Source organism: Ictidomys tridecemlineatus, chromosome 6 (assembly GCF_052094955.1).
Source record: "Ictidomys tridecemlineatus isolate mIctTri1 chromosome 6, mIctTri1.hap1, whole genome shotgun sequence".
Classification (NCBI taxonomy): domain Eukaryota; kingdom Metazoa; phylum Chordata; class Mammalia; order Rodentia; family Sciuridae; genus Ictidomys; species Ictidomys tridecemlineatus.
The window spans coordinates 75,836,365-75,853,983 of record NC_135482.1 but is presented as its reverse complement, the minus strand read 5'-3'; positions in this window follow the sequence as shown (position 1 = coordinate 75,853,983).

The following is a 17,619-nucleotide window of genomic DNA, read 5'->3' as shown; positions in this document are numbered from 1 at the left end:
TTTTTGCATTGATTAATTAAAAATATTTATGAATGCCTACTATCAAAATTTCTGTTCCTATGGAGCTTATATTTTAGCAAGGAGCAAGTTCATACACATGCCAAATAGGTAGATTATGTGTCTTCTTAAATAGTGACAAAAACTAGATGACAAAGTGGGACTGGACTTGGCAATGGATTAGGCAAAGTGTCCAAGGATGGCTTCACTGAGAAAACAGCATTTGTGTAAAGACTTGAAGGAGATTAGGCTCACATAGCTCATTTGTAACTTATCAGTTTTAAATTATCTTCATGCTTTCATCATTGGGACCTCATAGAGAATATAAGACTATTCACAGATGAGAAAAAGGAGCTTCAAGAATTTGCCAAGGGTCACATAGCTGATTAGAGTCCAAGCTGGTGGCAGAACTTGAAAATCTCAGTCTGACCACTGTTGCTCCCACTGCCTCTATAAACCGAGACTGAACATCTTTAGGGGTTCATAAAAAACTGGGTTTCCTATTTTAACAATACAGTTTAAAAATTATTTCAATTAAGCATGTAGAAATTAAAGGTCTTTTAAGAAGCTTTATCACACTTGAGTCGTATTCAATTACCCAAATTTAGTACAATTAATTGTTTTAATAACTTTTCATTTTGTACACTTAAATTCAATTACATAAATTATATTAAGTACCAGTTATGTGTGCAGGAAACTGTTCTGTTTTATGAATAGCAGAGAAGGATTAAAAGGCCTGAATAGTTAAATGAACCCACAAGGAATTCATTCAATTTTTTTTTTGTTGTTGTTTTGGGTGCTATTTTAACAAACTAAATCCTTTGGATCCTGGTTCTTGGGGTTTTGGTTCTGGTGATGGCATGCAGGGCAGAGGTAAGTTTTATTTCATATCCTTTATTTAGATCTAAGTCCTCATGAAGTTGTTCCTCAATTCTTGTCCATAAAACCTCAGAAATGTGGGTGTGGTTAATTCCCTGTTAGTACTTTTCTTAAGGTAACTGGAAAACAACAGTTGAAAAAGGTGCTTCTCAATTCCTTTAAATCAGAGGACAAGTAACAATGCTTTTATAAATAATAAGACCAACTTATATCATTTTTAAGAGGGAGAAGAACAAGAAATGCAGCTATAATTTTTCCCCCATGGCACCAAATATTAAATGATGTTTTTAAAAATTTATTTTTTAATTTTTTAAAGGTAAGTTAATGACAAAGTCTTATTGGACTTGCGCATTGCTCAGAATTTTGTGGTACCCAGTAGGCAGCAATTCGACAATGGTTTGCTGAATTGGAGGGTGGCACAGTATTAGCTCTGGCCTCATCCCCAGGCCTGTGGTTGGAACCACTAGGAAACACAGGAGGTGATATTTTACTCCCTTGTTGCAGTCAAGAGAGCTGCAAATTGTATTTTTACAGGCTGTTTTTGAAAAACAATCACTTCATTAGGCAATGGGCATGCTCATCAACATCCACTGTACCTCCAATGGTTCATGAAGCCTCCTGGCTTGCCTCTCTCTCTCCCTCTCCCTACAAAATAAGCAATTTTCTCTAACTGTGCCCACTGTTGTCCCTGTTTACTGAATTAAAGTTTCCAGGTTTGGTAATTGGTCTCCTGCAAATGTTGCAGCCACAAGTGGTTCTCATCTCTCAGCTGCTGCTGTTCCCATGGCAACAGACGTGTTTACATCCACAACATTATTCAACTTTTTTTTTTCACCTCTACAATTCAGTAAGAAGAAAAATTGATGCGTGAAAGGGGAAGATACTGCCATGAAAAGGGATAGAAAGGGACAAGGATTTTTAATTATAGGAATTAATAAATATTCAATAAAGGAGAGCATGTTTACTTTCAGAGGAAAGTAGTGAAGGCAGGGGCTGGTAGCTTTGTGGAAGTACTAGAAAATTTTAAAACCAGGAATAAACTTAGATCTTATTTCAGGCTTGCAATGTGGAGTAAATCATTTTTATCATGAAGGTAAAAATTGCTCTGAATTCAACGCCAGGAAAAGATGCTATGTGAAGACTGTTTTTACAACCACCTATAAAGTTTTTCTCTCCCTGAGCTTAAGCTCTTTGATTCCTTATGTGAGCCTGTGAAAGTAAATGGTTCAGAACCCACACGCTTTGTATACTGGAAGCAGGATGCAGGCTATTTCAGTGAAATATCATGGCCTCTGGTCCTAAGTGCTCCTCCAGCGTGTGCCCCTAACTTCCATCCAGGTGAGAAAACCTGCAGTTTGAGGAGCATCCTGGTTGTGTCTTGGGTCTGTTTCTCTGCTCCTTTAGAACTGGAAACAGAGGCCAAGATCTGGTTTTTCCCCCATTATGTGTTTAGTTGCTAATAAGCAAGTTGCAGGTAAGGGAATGCCATAGAATTATTTTTCTTCATGTGGCTAGACAGGAGCTAAAATATTTAAACAATTAATAAACTATTAACTTCCACTTAATTCACTTAAATTTTTTTTAGACGTTGATGGACTTTTATTTTATTCATTTCTTTATATGTGGTGCTGAGATTTGAACCATTGCCTCACCTATGCTAGGCAAGTGCTCTACCACTGAGCCACAACCCCAGCTTAATTTACTTTTTAAGGAAGTGGCAACTGGAGATGATTCTTTTTTTTTTTTTCTTTTTTTTTTTTTCGTGGGGTGGGGAGACGGAGAAACAGATAAGGGATAGCGGGATAGCTTGCTAGGATATAAACTTATTAAGAAAAACAGGTGCAAGGAAGGAGCCAGGGAGAAAGACAAGCAGGGGCCTGTACAGAGAGACAGAGGACTAGAGTGAGTAGAGGTCTGGGGTCATGAAGCCCAGCAGCGGGGCATGTGGGCAAAATCTAAAGAGGTTTTTAAAGAATGTGTGTTTGCTGCGTGATGTGATACTCCTTTTCATTCTTGTTGCTGCCCAGACTGCAATGAGGACGCCAAATATCTCCTGTTTCCGCAGGCCTGGGGATGAGGCCCGGCTTAGTATGGTGCCACCCTGCAATTCCACAAACCATTGCTAAGTTGCTGCCTCCTGGCTACCACAAAATTCTGAGCAATGTGCAATTCCAGTAGGACTTTGCCATTCACAAAGCTTATATTAAAAAAAAAAACTTCATTAAATATTTGGTACCATGAGAAAAAGCTATAGCTACATCCCTCATTTTTTACTTTAAGTGGTCTGAGTGAAAACCTACATTAGTTTTCAGTATTTATCTTGAAGTTGAACCTGGTTTTAAAAATTATGACAGTATGGTGAGATCTACAATAAGATAAACTTCAAACTTTCTTTATTCATATTAAATGCAAAAATTTCTTGACCTCCCATGTTCATGGGGATTTGATTGAGTCAGTTCTCCTCATATGTGAGATCTGGCTATTCCAAAAAAATTGATATGTCAGACCGGAATTTTACAGAGTGCTCTTGCCTTCTTAATCTTGTTTTATTGCTTCTCTGACTACTAACTGCCTCATTTCTAAAACATCAACTATCACTGTCTCTGACCTCAGCCCAGATCTGCATTGTCTCTCTCCATTTCATCCATCCAGTGGTTCAAGTCCTCCTCCCTCCCTCCCCTCCTCAGCTTTTCTTGTTAAAAAAAAAAAAAAAACCAAACAGATGTGTATAAATTATTTGTGACTGCTGTCATCAAAAGGTGGAATTTATTTCTCAGCCTCTTGATCTGGCCTGCCTTTGCAATACTTTGACTAGTAGCAGGAAGGGAAAAAGGTATCAAAAGGGTTTTAAGGCCAGGCCTCAAGAGATCTTGCTCCTTCTACTCTGCTGCTGTTTTTTTTTTTTTTTTTTTCAACCTTGACATTCTCCACATTTTAGACCAGATAACTCTTTGCTGTTGGGGCCTGTCCTGGACATTGCAGGATGTTTATCAGGGTCCTACAACTGGAGGCCACTAGCAAGTGTCCTCTACCCTGCCAATAGTTTCAAATAAAAATATCCCAAAAAATGGGGCGTAGTTACCCAGGTAAGAAACACTGCTCTAGTGGAAAACTTCTACCATGAGAACGAGGCTGGGCTGCATTAACAGAAGAGGAGACCCTGTGGGCAGAGATGAGCAGTCCCAGCTGAGGCCTCCCGTCTGGCCATCCTAGATGATCAGTCTTCAGTGTTAGTGGAGACACCTGCACATCCTTCAGATCAGCAGAACTAGCTGTGTACCATCTGAGGTTGGATTACATTTCATTTGTTTCATATAGTCATGTAATTATTTCAGCACCATTTACTTTTTCCTAGGTGACTGATTGTACATACATATTAATGTGGTCTGTTTCTGGGTTCTCCGTATTATTCTCTTGGACCACTTGTCTGTTTATTGTAAGCCTTGCTACATGGTGGTTTATGTGTTCTCCCTGCCACTACACCTTCTCCCTTTTTTTTTCAGTAGTGTCTTCACCATTCTTGGTTCTTTACATTTCCCATACAATTTAGGATCAACTTGTTACATTATACCAAAAACTTTTTGGAATTTTGATGGGTATTGCACAGAAACTCCAAATCAGTCTTAGAACTGATAGCCTCATAAGATGAAATTCTATGATGTAGGAACATGCTTTTCTCCCTCTTGGTTTGGTCTTTAATTTCTCTCCATTATATTTTATATTTTGTATGGAATTCTTCATGTGTTTAATAGATTTAGTCTTAGGTGAAATTTTGATGCTGTTGTAAATGGCATCATTAAAAAGTTTACATTTTTAGCATTTTGCTGCTGGCATGGATGAAGGCAACTGATTTTGGTATTGTACTCTGCTGAATTCACTTATGAATCTTAACATTTTAACTTTAGGTTCTTTTGAATTGTTTTACATATATAATTATAGCATGTGTAAACAATCCTTAGAATTTACATTTTTTTCATGGCCTAACTTCACTAATTTGGAACTTGGTACAGTTTTTAAAATTTTTTTATTTGTTCCAATTAATTATACTGTAAATGGAGTATAACTTCTTATGGTTCTGGTTGTACATGATGTAGAGTTACACTGGTTGTGTAATCATATATGCACATGGGGTAATAAAGTCTGCTTCATTTCTACCCTCATACCCTTTCCCCTCCCTTCATTTCTTTCTGTTTAATCCAAAGTACCTCTATTCTTCCCTAACACCCTCCCGCCACCTCCCACGTTTATTGTGAATTATCAGAGAAAAGCATTCAGCCTTTGGTTCTTTGGGATTGGCTTATTTCACTTAGCATGGTATTCTACAGATTTTTTGAGTCAGTGTTCTCTAAATATGATTGCACATCAGATTCACTTGGAAAATTGATGTAAAATAGCAATGCTAAGCCCCATCCCAGACCATATCCATCAGGTTCTCTGGGGATAGGGCTTCAACATTGCTATTTTTGCTTTAAGTCATTTCAGATTATTCTAATGCACAGCCAAGGTGGAGTACTATTTTAACTCCCAAGCTATTTTCTGATAGCATCTTAGGCTTTTGAGGAGCTGCACTAACTCTTCCAGGCCTTCATGATTGCAGTTAGGATGTCACAGCAGGATGGATGATTGGTCAGTATCAACAAATGTGACTGTTGATTTATATTTAAGATTTCAAAAATAAGTGAAGCACTCGGGAAGGAGAGGGGAAGGGAAATGGGGATGGGAAGGATGATAGAATAAAACAGACATTATTACCTTATGTACATAAATGACAGATGTTGATTCTACAACATGTACAATCAAAAAAATGAAAAATTATACCCCAACTATGTATTATATATCAAAGTGCATAAATGTGTTCTACTGTCATGTATAGCTAATTAAAATAAATTAAAAAATTAAAAAGTGATCAACCTGTGAATAGAGGAAACTACTGGAAAGGGGGCAGTATGACCGAGACAAGTACAGTGATCAAGTTGGATTATGCAGCTCTAGTAACAATAATAATTACTGTAAAACATTTGTTTCAAAAATAATTTTCTTCTTAAAACTTTACCCATATCATTTTTGTCCCCCAGATAATTGTCTATAATCAGATCAAAGTGTTCAGTTTCTACCTCTAAGCAACAGTCCTAATCTGTATTTCATTTCACTTAGTAACAGGGAAAGAGGAAAATATGTTTTGTAAATTATCATTCTCTATATCAAGCTTTCTCAACTTTCATATGGGTTGAAGTATTAAAAAATTCATAATCACCAGTAGCCTCTGTTTGTTGCTTCTTCTACTTCAGGAAAATTTTATGAAAAGTAATTAAGCCAAAACTATCAGAAGCTCCCCACAAGAATTCTTTTCAGCAGGGACTTCTGATAGAACCAGTCTGAAAATTAGACTCACTTTAATCAGGGTAATCTAAAATCAATTACACCCAACAGCATTGAACAAATGTCTGAAATTTGTTGGCTTGTGAACTGAGAATTCTTGCAACACAGGTGCTACTCTAAATAAGTTGACATCAAAGTCCCTTCTTGGTAAGTATTTCCAGGACTGGTGGGTAATGTGTCCTGGATAAATGGTCATAATGATGCACCTCCGAGTGTACAACTTGACGTGGGAAGAAAGACCTCAAGCTTTCAAAGATTTTGCTTTTCTTTTCTATATGTTTTCTACAATATGCACAGTCATACTTTAGGTATCCAAAGGGATTGGTTCCAGGATCCCTTTTTCTTTCTGTGGTGGTGCTGGGGACTGAACCCGGGCCTTGTGAATGCTAGGCAAGCACTCTGCCAACTGAGCTATGTCCCCAGCCCCTCAGGATCCCTCTTGATAACCAAAATCTTCAGATGCTTGAATCTTTTATATAAAATTGCATAGTATTTGCATATAACCTATGTAATTATCTCATACACTTCAAATCATCTCTGGATTACTCATAATACCTAATGCAATGTGAATGCTAGGTAAATAGTTGTTATACTGTATTGTTTAGGCAATGAGCAAGAAAAAAGGCATACATGTTCAGCATAGACATAGTTTCTTTTTTAAAGTATTTTTGATTTATGGTTGGTTGAATCCATGGAGGAACTAGCAGATATGGAGGGCCATCTTTATCTTCAATATCAGTAATTCTATAATTGAAATGAAGCTTTTATTTCAAAGTCTGCTGTTTAAGCATATTTAATATCAATCTTGGATGGGCCCTTCAAATGTATTCTAACTGTAGATGGGGCGGCTTGGCCTGCCTCTACCAGTTTGTATATCCCAACTGACCATATGTCCAATGCTCTCGTGTACATTTTGAAGTGGTGAGGGAAGAGTTTTCATATAGCTAGCATTTACACATCTTCCTAAAAACATCTTCATATCTTGCTCGCTCAGCCCAAAGTTTCCTGCTGAAGGCAATTGTCCCAACTCTTCCCCTTTGCCTCTTTTTCCATAGCACTCTCACCATTTTGCTGTCTTTTCCTCTTCCTTTCTTTGTTCTCTGCAGTTGTAATGAACCACACTCCTGATAATTGTCCTTTTCTATCCCAAAGCTTCCCGGCAATCATGGTTTATCACTTGTTTTCCTTATATGAATCAGCCCCCACCCCCAAACCCCTGGGAATTCTCCTGTACACAATTCTCTACCTCATTACATTTTCCCCTAGCAAAAATCCCTGTAGCGCTCAACAGAGAGGATATAGATATATATAGCTTCCTGGGGTCTCTTTGCATTCCCAGACCAATACCTTCTCCCCTTTTTTTTAGTTCTCTGAGGTGAGATATTCCACAGTTTCATCTGGAAGGTATTACCAAGCTCTCTCTGGTTGTTCTAAGTGATTTTCCTGGCATATCTGGGAGCCAACACATTTATATGAAATTTAACTTTCTCTTCCTTTAGGGGTTCTACTCCTATAATTAGGGTTAAAATCTTCAAGATGTAGGTTGTCACTCAAGGTCTTTCTGCCACAGCTGGCGCCAGTACATGGCTATCATTATCCCTACTGGGGACTATCGAATGGCTGTTGATAGATAGCTGGGTACTAAAAGCTGTGGGCAGTGTGCCATACTGGAAGCAGATAAGTGAGTCCTGTTTCCAAGTAGAGCCCTATGTTGACTCAGGGAATAGGAAGATAACAATCACCTTAGCTGGGATGGATGCACTGATCTGTCCCTCCGAAGATATCTTTCCTCTTACAAGTCCAATTTTAATATGTTGCAGCATACTAGTGGCACTCAATCAACACTCCTTTACTCAATATCACTGTTTTGTTTTTTTAAAAAAATTCTATTTTTTTTGGTGCTAGGATTGAACCCTGGGCTGCATGCATACTAGGTACATCCCCAGCCCATCACTGTCATTTTCATTCCTTATCAGTCTAATCAACAGTGAGCACTTAGGAAGACCTCCAAGGCTCATAACTTTAGTCTCTTAATTCACTTTAAAATATTTGGTGCAAAGGTGCCTGATTTTCCAAATTTTTCACTATTCTTGGTGGCAGGCTCTTATTTGAACACATAGTGGGAGGAACATTTCTTCCTTCTTGCTCCCAATTATGAGTTCAACCTACAAATCCAAACTGCTCTTCTTCCCATAATTTAATTTCCCCAAGGAAGTGGATCATCATCCACCAATGTGGAGATTCTGATCACTTTGTGTCCATTAATAACCCTGTTACTAGAACCTACAAACCAGAAGGCTCCACATGCAAACAAAATGGTTTGTTTGGACTGTATGTCGTTTTAAAATAGAACAGTTTTATAGTCATTTTTCCAGACTGTTGGTGTCTCTTAAAGAAATAGTACTGCCTGACACTACAACAGTCCTTCCAGGGAGTGACAGTTGGTCAACACAGAGCAGTAGTTTCCTTCTTTAGCTGGGTCCTCACTTCCCCCAACCAGCTGTCCTTACCACTCCGAGTTTTGGACATTGGACATTTGACCTGCTTCAGTCTTATATGTTTCTTGATTGGAGGTTAGTGAGTTCTCTCCTCATGGCATACCAGTGTAGTCTGAAGTGTTTTCATCTCCTGAGGGTTCCATTTTCTTTTGTATGCTTTAGATATCACTCAAGGTCATTTTCTTCCATTTCTGACTTTTTTTTTTTTTTTTTTGGTACTGGGGATTGAACTCAGGGCACTTGACCACTGAGCCCCATCCCCAGTCCTATTTTGTATTTTATTTAGAGACAGGGTCTCACTGAGTTGCTTATCACTTCACTTTTGCTAAGGCTGGTTTTGAACTTGTGATCCTCCTGCCTCAGCCTCCTGAGCCACTAGGGATTACAGGTGTGCACCACTGTGCCCAGCCATTTCTGACATTTTTTTGTAGAAGAGAGTCTATATTGGTTGGTTCAGATCTGCTTAGTTATAAGTTTCCCAGTCAAAACAAGATGGAGGACATTTGGTGGCTCAAAAATAGAGATTTAAAATAAGCCTTAGTATATCTGCCATAGTACTATCTCCCTCCCTCCTTGCTACATTTTTTTTGTCATGCAGTATTAATCAGAGGCTCACTGAATGCTTTATTTGTGTCATGCTTGTTCTGGCATAAGGTGATGAACAGACCAAGACAGACTTACAATCACAAATTTATGGTGAGGTGAGGGTGAGGCAAGAGAAAGACAATTAAGTAAGCATATTAAGAAATACTAGTAGCAAGGGACAGGAGCACAGGGTTTGTGGGTTATTCTAAGACTTTAGAATGCAGCTTAGCAATCAGGAGAAAGGTATTAAGCTTTCAGCAGTTGTAAGTATGTGTGTTTGACAGTGTTTATATGTATGTATGCGTGACGTGATAAGATCTGCATTAAAAATTCATTTTTATTTTCGTTCTTTTTAGTTATACACGACAATAGAATCTATTTTGATGTATTTACACAAACATGGAATCAAAACTAGGACTGGAAACATGATTTGACCCAGTTTTACCACTCCTCAGTATATATCCAAAGGAGTTGAAAAATCATTCTTGACAGCACATAGGAAATGGTTTCTAAAGGATCCAGGTGGTTGAAAGCAGATGGGTCATGAAATTAGTCTGCCACGTTGAGAAAGAATAGCAGTTTGGCTGAGGGTGGAAGCAGTGACAATGAGAGAGGGGGGAAGATGAAATGGAGATTTAGCAAGAAAGTCAACGGCCTTTACAACGTGGGATGTAACACGCAGGGAGGGACCCAGTTCATTTCATTTCAGTTGCAAAATGAAACACGGAGCCTCTTGTTCAAGTATTATTAATAATAATTTCAGTATGGCTACAGCAGAGTATCAAACCAAAGGATGGCCCTGAGTGACCGCACAGATTGCACACTCTTGAAGGTGTTATGACTCTGAATATGAATTTGAAGCTCAGAAGAGATGTCTGGGCTGGAAGTACACGGCTGGGAGCCATCATGACTTCGACAGTTACTGAAGAAAATGTATAAAGAAATTTTAATGAGTGAGAAGAAAAGAAAGCCCAAAGAACTCTATAATCTTATAGCTGAAAAAGAGCCTCCTATGACTCTAACTTAAGAAATTGGAAGTCCATTTACGCTGAGTTAAAAACCAGTTGCAAGGAACTTACTTAAAGAAAAATTTAAAAACTTCCTCAATCTAGTGAACTCACATAATGGGGTGCAAACCCCATTTTCTGCCCAATACATGCAGCTTAAAGTGTGCAATCTGCCCACAACATTAATTCTGTGTCAGTGTAGACACCACAAAATGGTACCATTTCAAATAAACAATGGCTTAAATATTGACTGTGCTTGCTCTTATTATCCAGGTCCTTCTGTAGGCTTGAAGCCCCTTGGTAGCTGGAGAAAGGGATGTGACTAATGAGTTCTCTTTTTTTTTCTGCTCTTACTAGTGAACCATTGATTACTGTTTCTGAACCCTAGGAGCTACCCTAAGGAAGGAAGACGAGGTAAGATGATAAGATAGCTCCTACAGAATGGTCTGTGTTGCAATTCATTTTGCTACCTATTATCTATTATCTTAGAATATTGACTGAGACTTCCATTTAATCTTCCAGTAGTGAAGAACATAATCCCCATGTCTATAGGGGTTCTGTGAGGGCTATGTCTGGGAGTTTCTGATTAGGAACTGCTTGTTGGAACTTCAGTTACTGAACTGCTTGGTACTTAACTCATTCAAATAAGAGATACTACAGGATCAGGGAGATCCAACCCGTGTCAGCCTTGGGAAAAGCTCTATGGAGTATGGGTGAATGTTATCAGGTGAGAAGGCAGGGAGCAGGGGTCTGGAGGTTGGTGCTGAGTGTGTTGAGTCAGGGAACATAAGCTTTAGGGGACCCTCAGGCATCCAGTACAGCTGCTCAGGGAAGTTCAAGAGAGAATGTGGTGGAAAAAGAGACTGGAGAGTGAAGCAGGATCTAATGGGTAGCAGAGCCCGGTGAATGTGTTAAGGAGCAATGGGGAGTCATTGAAAGTCTAGGGCAGAGATGTGTTATGAATAAAACCGAGTTATTTTCCATGACCCATTATGGAAAATAGATGGGAGGAACTAGGGAGAAAAGTGAGAAGTGTCTTTCAGAAGTGTCATTTCTTTTGCATCAGTCTGCCTCCATAGTTGCATTTATTACAATGGTCAATTTTCCAACAGGGTAGTACTGTTTCTTTCTTTTTTTAAAACTTCCAATGTCCTGTGTTACGTAAATTTCCCTCACCGCCTCCTTCTCCTTCTCCAGAGAACAAAACAAGCATAAAGATTTCCCCAAAGGGTCCTTATAATGGAGATGGAACAAGATCCAAAATACAGAGGTTCTTTAATCCCTTTCTTGACATCCAAAGCCCCTAAGGACAGAAAGTGCCACTGATGAGCTCTTGTTTGCACAATGTGATCTCTTCTTCCATCAGGGGCAGCCAGGTAAGGGGCAGCCAACCAATTCTTTGGTACCTTTTTCTAACGATGAAGGAGAATGGGCCTTGGACTTCAAAGAACTTACCAATAAACAAAAGCAGTAATCCTGGTTTTCTCATTTTGAAAACATGCTTTTAGCTAAACTGTCTCTTTCATTTCTTTAACTCAGTTTTACTTGACTAATTGACAAGTTGTTTACGTAATAAACTTTCCTCATCCATAGAGCCCAAATTAATGAGTTTCACTAATTGATGATATATATATTTGGTGTCGTTTTCTAATATTACATCAAGTACATACTCTTGAATTTCCTTCCAGTCATCTCTTGGCTAGTTTCCTATCTTCATATTAACCTTGATATTTCTTATTCCCCTTTTTATACGGCTTAGAATGTTATAATATCTGAATTTCCAGCATTGCTGCTTTTGCAACTTGGGGCCATTATTAAGTAAATAAGAGTTACTTGAACACAACACTGAATGAAACTATGTCACTTGATCTGACGGCTGAGATAGCTACCAACTGACTGACAGCTGGATGAAATATACTTCATGGACAAGAGGGACAAAGGGATGATTCACATCCCAGGTAGGGTAGAGGGGGACAGTGCAAGATTTCACCAAGCTATTTAGGATGGCAAGCAATTTATAATTTACAGATTACTTATTTCTGGAATTTTCCATTTAATATTTTCAGACTGTGGTTGCAGACTGTAGATAAGGGAGAATATAGTATTTGGGTAGACAGGGCATAAAGAAACCTTTAAAAATAGTCAGATAAATTGCTTGGGATTAAAAATTTATGTATCCTCATTGTACAACTCTGAATTCAAAAGGAACAAAACCACCAACATATCAACATCATGAGGACCCTGACATTAATAGAAAGCATGTAATATTTTGAGAGCCTTGAAATTTATTTCTGTAGGACCATTGCTCTCTTAATCCATGGAAAATCTTAACTGGATAAGTTATTTTCTAATTGTCTACTTCTTTCAGAGAAAAATTGAATGACACTTACTTGCCACAATAAATAATAAATATTAACATGACAAACTTAAATCCACTCATCAAATTCTAATTAATAGTGCCTCATAAGAGGGTTATTCTTATGTTAAAAAAACTAATTATCACAAGAGGGTGCAATTTATTACTAAATTGAATTTCATACTTTCACACTCATGAAATGTTTAAAAATTATACATTAATTTTTTTTTGTGGTGCTGAGGATAGAACCAGGGACTTTTTCATGTTAGACAAGAGGCATACCACTGAGTTACATCTCCAGCCCTGTGAATTAAATTTTAAATGCAGTAAAGTAACTAGAATATCACGTTAAAATAGAAATAAACATTTTTGAAATGACAATACTTGCTTTTTCTTTGATTTGGTACATTCAGATGCCTTTTCTCCATGGAAGATTTATATTTTCAGCTATCTCCTGTGGACAGTTCTAGAGTTTCCTTGGGATTCGTGCTGAGTAAATTGGAAAACCAGTGGGAAGATACTGAGCAGAATTTTAAAAAGAAAGAAAATCAGTCTGGAATAGGGGATAGGATATTGGAGAACAGCTTTGCTGGCAGTTAGCAGTGGTGTGATCTTGGCCAAGTTTCAGATTCTTGTGATTTGCCTTAAAAACAAGAGGTTGTAGTTGAAGGAGCCCTTCCACACCCAACACACCACATACTCCATGTTTAGCTGGCTCCATTTTTCTAGCTCCAGAATTCCAATTCCTTAGTAATGTGAGAATGTTTATAGAAACAAATTGAATTATTTTGGTGTTACTTATTTTGAAAAAAAAATGAGTAAACATGATATTTCACACCAGGAAAAGGAGAAGAGTAAAAAGGCCAGGTACTGAGCCCAGTTAGCAGTTCTGAAGAACCTACACCAGAATGGGTAGGGAGAGAACTAAAAGATGAAAGTGTGCTTTAGGGAGAGGGCACCATGAAGGGAGCAGCAGGCAATGATAAGAAGGACTGAAGGCTATGGGAGGGTCCTCAGGTGACTAGAGAGCAGTCAAAATTCTGTGCTCATTAAGACTGGGAGGATGTGTAGATCATCCATTTAGATGTGAAATTGTAAAAAGCTGAGACTAAAAAGAAGGTGGTGATTTTAAGGGGAAAATAGAGTAAATACTTTTTTTTCCAATAATTTGACAATTGGAACTGGCTCAATAGTTAAAGGAATTAGAAAGGAATGAACAAGATTTGGAACAAGGGTTCTCAGAAAGAAATAGAGGATAGACTCCAGCACATAGGCTGAAGAGATATAGTAAACACGTAAATGTCAACTACTTGCAGCAGAAAATGATTAGGATAGCCATGCGATTTCTTCTGGAGAATAAATGTAAGCAGAGTGATTTGTATCACTTATGGGACAAGGACAAGGTGGTTCACAAAATGGTAATTCTGCTCCACTCTCTCTCCTGTCTACATGTTCGGGAAGAAAAAGACTGTGGGATAATGGACCACTTAATGGAAGGGCCGGCCCATCAGAAGATGGAAGGAAGGACGACTCAATAGTGAAGGAGAGGCATTAGACCTCTCAGGAGTACCACTAGACCACAAAGGACTTTGCAAAAATGAGAACAGCATTTTTATCGTAAGCCCCTGAGATTTGGTGGTTGGCTTTTATGGCAGCTAAAGAGCTAATCAAAACAGAAACTGGTACCGAAGAGGGGACTTCATAAATTTGCAGCATTGATGGTGTGTTCAGGTTTTGCTTGTTCCAGGCTTGTGCCATGCTGAATCTTTTTAAATCTCAGCTTTCTAATTGGGGTGTGGTGATATTTCATTGTGTTTTCAATCTGCATTTCTCAACTGATAAATGATGAACTTGATCATCTCTTTATGTGCTCCTTGGCAATATTTATCTTCTTTGGAGAAGTGTTTGTTCAAATTTTTTTGCTTTTTGTAAAAATTTTGGGCTTTGTTTTTTTTGTTATTGTGCTTTGAGAGTTATTTATGTATTTTTGACACAAGCTTTTTATGAGATATATGACTTGCAAACATTCCCTTCCAATCTGTGGCTGGTATTTCCAGTTCTTTTAACAGTATGTTTGGAAGAGCAGAAGTTTTTAATTTTGATGAAGTCCAACTTTTATATTTATTTAATGGGGATTAATAGATATTTACAGTGTACAATTTGTGTGTATGTCAAATATTATCAAGTGGCATACTTTAAATATGTGCAGTTTATTGTTTACAAATTATACTTCATTAAAGCAGTTTCTAAAAAAGGAAGGGGAATAGAGAAAGCCCAGTAATTCAAGGCCTTCAAGGATTGACTGCTAATTGCTTCTAGATCCCACCAGTAAGAGAAATAAAGGCTTGTAAATTTTCAGATGAATGTTATGACTCATTCCAAAGGAATACTAAGGATGTGGTCTTCTTATCCATTGTGCTATAAAGTCTCATATAATTAATAAAAAAGATAGTGGGATTCAGGAAAGAGAAATGAACAAGATAAATTAGCTAGGTGTGGTGGCCACAACTGTATTCCCAGCAACTCTGGAGGCTGAGGCACGAGGATCACAAGTTTGAGGCCAGCCTGGGCTACTTAGCAAGACCCTGTCTCAAAAATAAAAGAATAAAAAAAGCTGGGGATGTAGCTCAGTGGTAGAGTGCCCCTGGGTTCAATCCTCAGTCCAAAAAAAAAATTAGTCTGAGAATTGGATCTAAGATAAATTATGAGTGTGGCTATTAGCACACAGAACTGATTGCAGTGATAGGTGAGAAACCTACTAGGTTTTCAGAGGCATTATATTGCTGAAGAAGCCAAGATCTGAGGTAAAAAGGCTTTTACTGTTTAAGACTTAATTGTTGTATCCTAGCCTTCTATAAACAAACAATAAATTTGACAACTTTAAAAGCATAGTCTTCAACATTCATTTTAAGAGTAGCCAAGAAGAATAAAGGGTAGGGCCCTGCAGTCACAGAACAACAGACAAGGCAGATTCTTGCAGAAGACAACATCTGCTGAGTCTGATAGTTTCCTTTCTGCCGGGGGCAGGAAGAATTCACTGTGTGTTTTCAGAATTCAGAGTTGCTGTGAGTGAGTGACTGCTACCTGTCTCTATCCTTCCTGTTTTGGAAACATTTCCAGTGCCAGTATTTACCCCTGCACTGCTGTTGTAGACTGAGCATGTGTCTGGAGGGATGTCGCCTGAATTTCAGTTCACAGGAAATACCAGGAAGCACTGTATCCTTGTCTAACAGATAGGAGTTGGAGACTAGATTCTTGGTACCACTCTCTCAGATGTGCGTGATGATTTTCCCAATAGAGCAGAGGAGAGAGGGTGAGCAACATTTCCATAGTCCATGCATCTGGTGAGTGGACACTGGATGGTGGGTTTAGCTGGCTGGGTCTTTAGGTGGTCTACCTGAGGAGGGGTGTTTTCTCTAACTGGGAAGGAGAGATCAAATGGATATTTAGTAAATAAGGGACAAACTGTGACAGGGACTCTTAATGATCCCATGGTGATGTCCGTGTGTTGTACCTTCATTTTCCATGCTCCCTTGCAGTCAGGTTGGACATCTGACAAGTCAAGACAATGGAGTATGACCAGAAGGGACAAGTGCACTTCTGAGCTAAGCAGGTTAAGCATCCAGTGTGCCCTTCCCAGGTATACACACACACTCTCCCTCATTTGAGTGCCTACAAGAGAAGGAGTACAGATGGCTTGATCATATAATGGAGGGATCCTGGGTCCATAAATTTTGGCTAGAGAAATATATTGCCTAGCCTTCTCTGGACTTTTTGTATCAGTGAAAACTAAACCAGTGCTATGGTAGACCACTGAGATTTGGGACTGATATCACAGTGACTAGAATTAATTACTGTGATCAATATCAATACCACAGAACTCGGGATAAAAGTGCCTGCCACATTCCCATATTCCACCATATTCTCTATACCCAATCACTTGGAGATAAAGGCTGTGAAACCATCAAGTCTTCATATTTTCAAAGGATTTATCACTTGTTTGTTTTTATTTTAAAAGGAAAAATAGGACATGTGGCCCTGATTTAAACTACATTTAGTTTTTACACATGAAAAATTTGGATGTTATTATCTTAAGCTGGAAAGTAAGACACGGTAAGTCAGAAAAACTTTTTTATGACTTTAGATATATAGTTTTTTAAAATCAGATTATTCAAGGATGAAATATATAGCATTTAAAAACACAGGGTCTGAAGTTAGAGTCTATTTACTAGCTATGTGAAGTTTGGACAAGTTACATAACCACCCTGTGATCTGTAAAGTTGTGAAAATAAATTTTTATACTTCCAAGATAGTTATAAGAATAAAATGAGCTCATGTCAGGTAATCAAGAATATCGCTGACCTTTGTCTCTTGTAGAGAGAATCTAAACCCTTGGAATTTTGTAAGTTTGAGAAGCGTTACAATTATTCATAGTCAGCCTGGGGCTACACCTGAGTTTACCTAATGAGGTGATGTGCGGTGGTCCATGGGTAGTCAGGATGGGGCTTGGTCTTGCCAAAAGACCAATGATGTGATTAGATGGGTGTGGCTTTGCGTCAGGTGATACTGACTTGCCCTCCTGACCTGTGGGGAGAAGAATGGAGATTAGGCTCATTCATGTGGTTAATGATCCAATCATGTAATGAAACCCCAATAAAACACTCTGGACACCTGAAACTCAGACAATCCACATTCATACACTGAGGTGCCAAGTGGGTGAAACTTTGTTCAGGACCCTCCTAGACCTTGCTCTGTGTGTGTCTCCTCATTTAGCTGTTTCTGATTTTTATCATTTATGATGAATGTACAATTATAAGCAGAGACTTCCTCAGTTCCTTGAGTTGTTTTAGAGAATTTTCAAAACTAGGGGTGGGGAGGAGCATATCTAGTTGGTCAGAGTGCAGGTGGCCTGGGAACC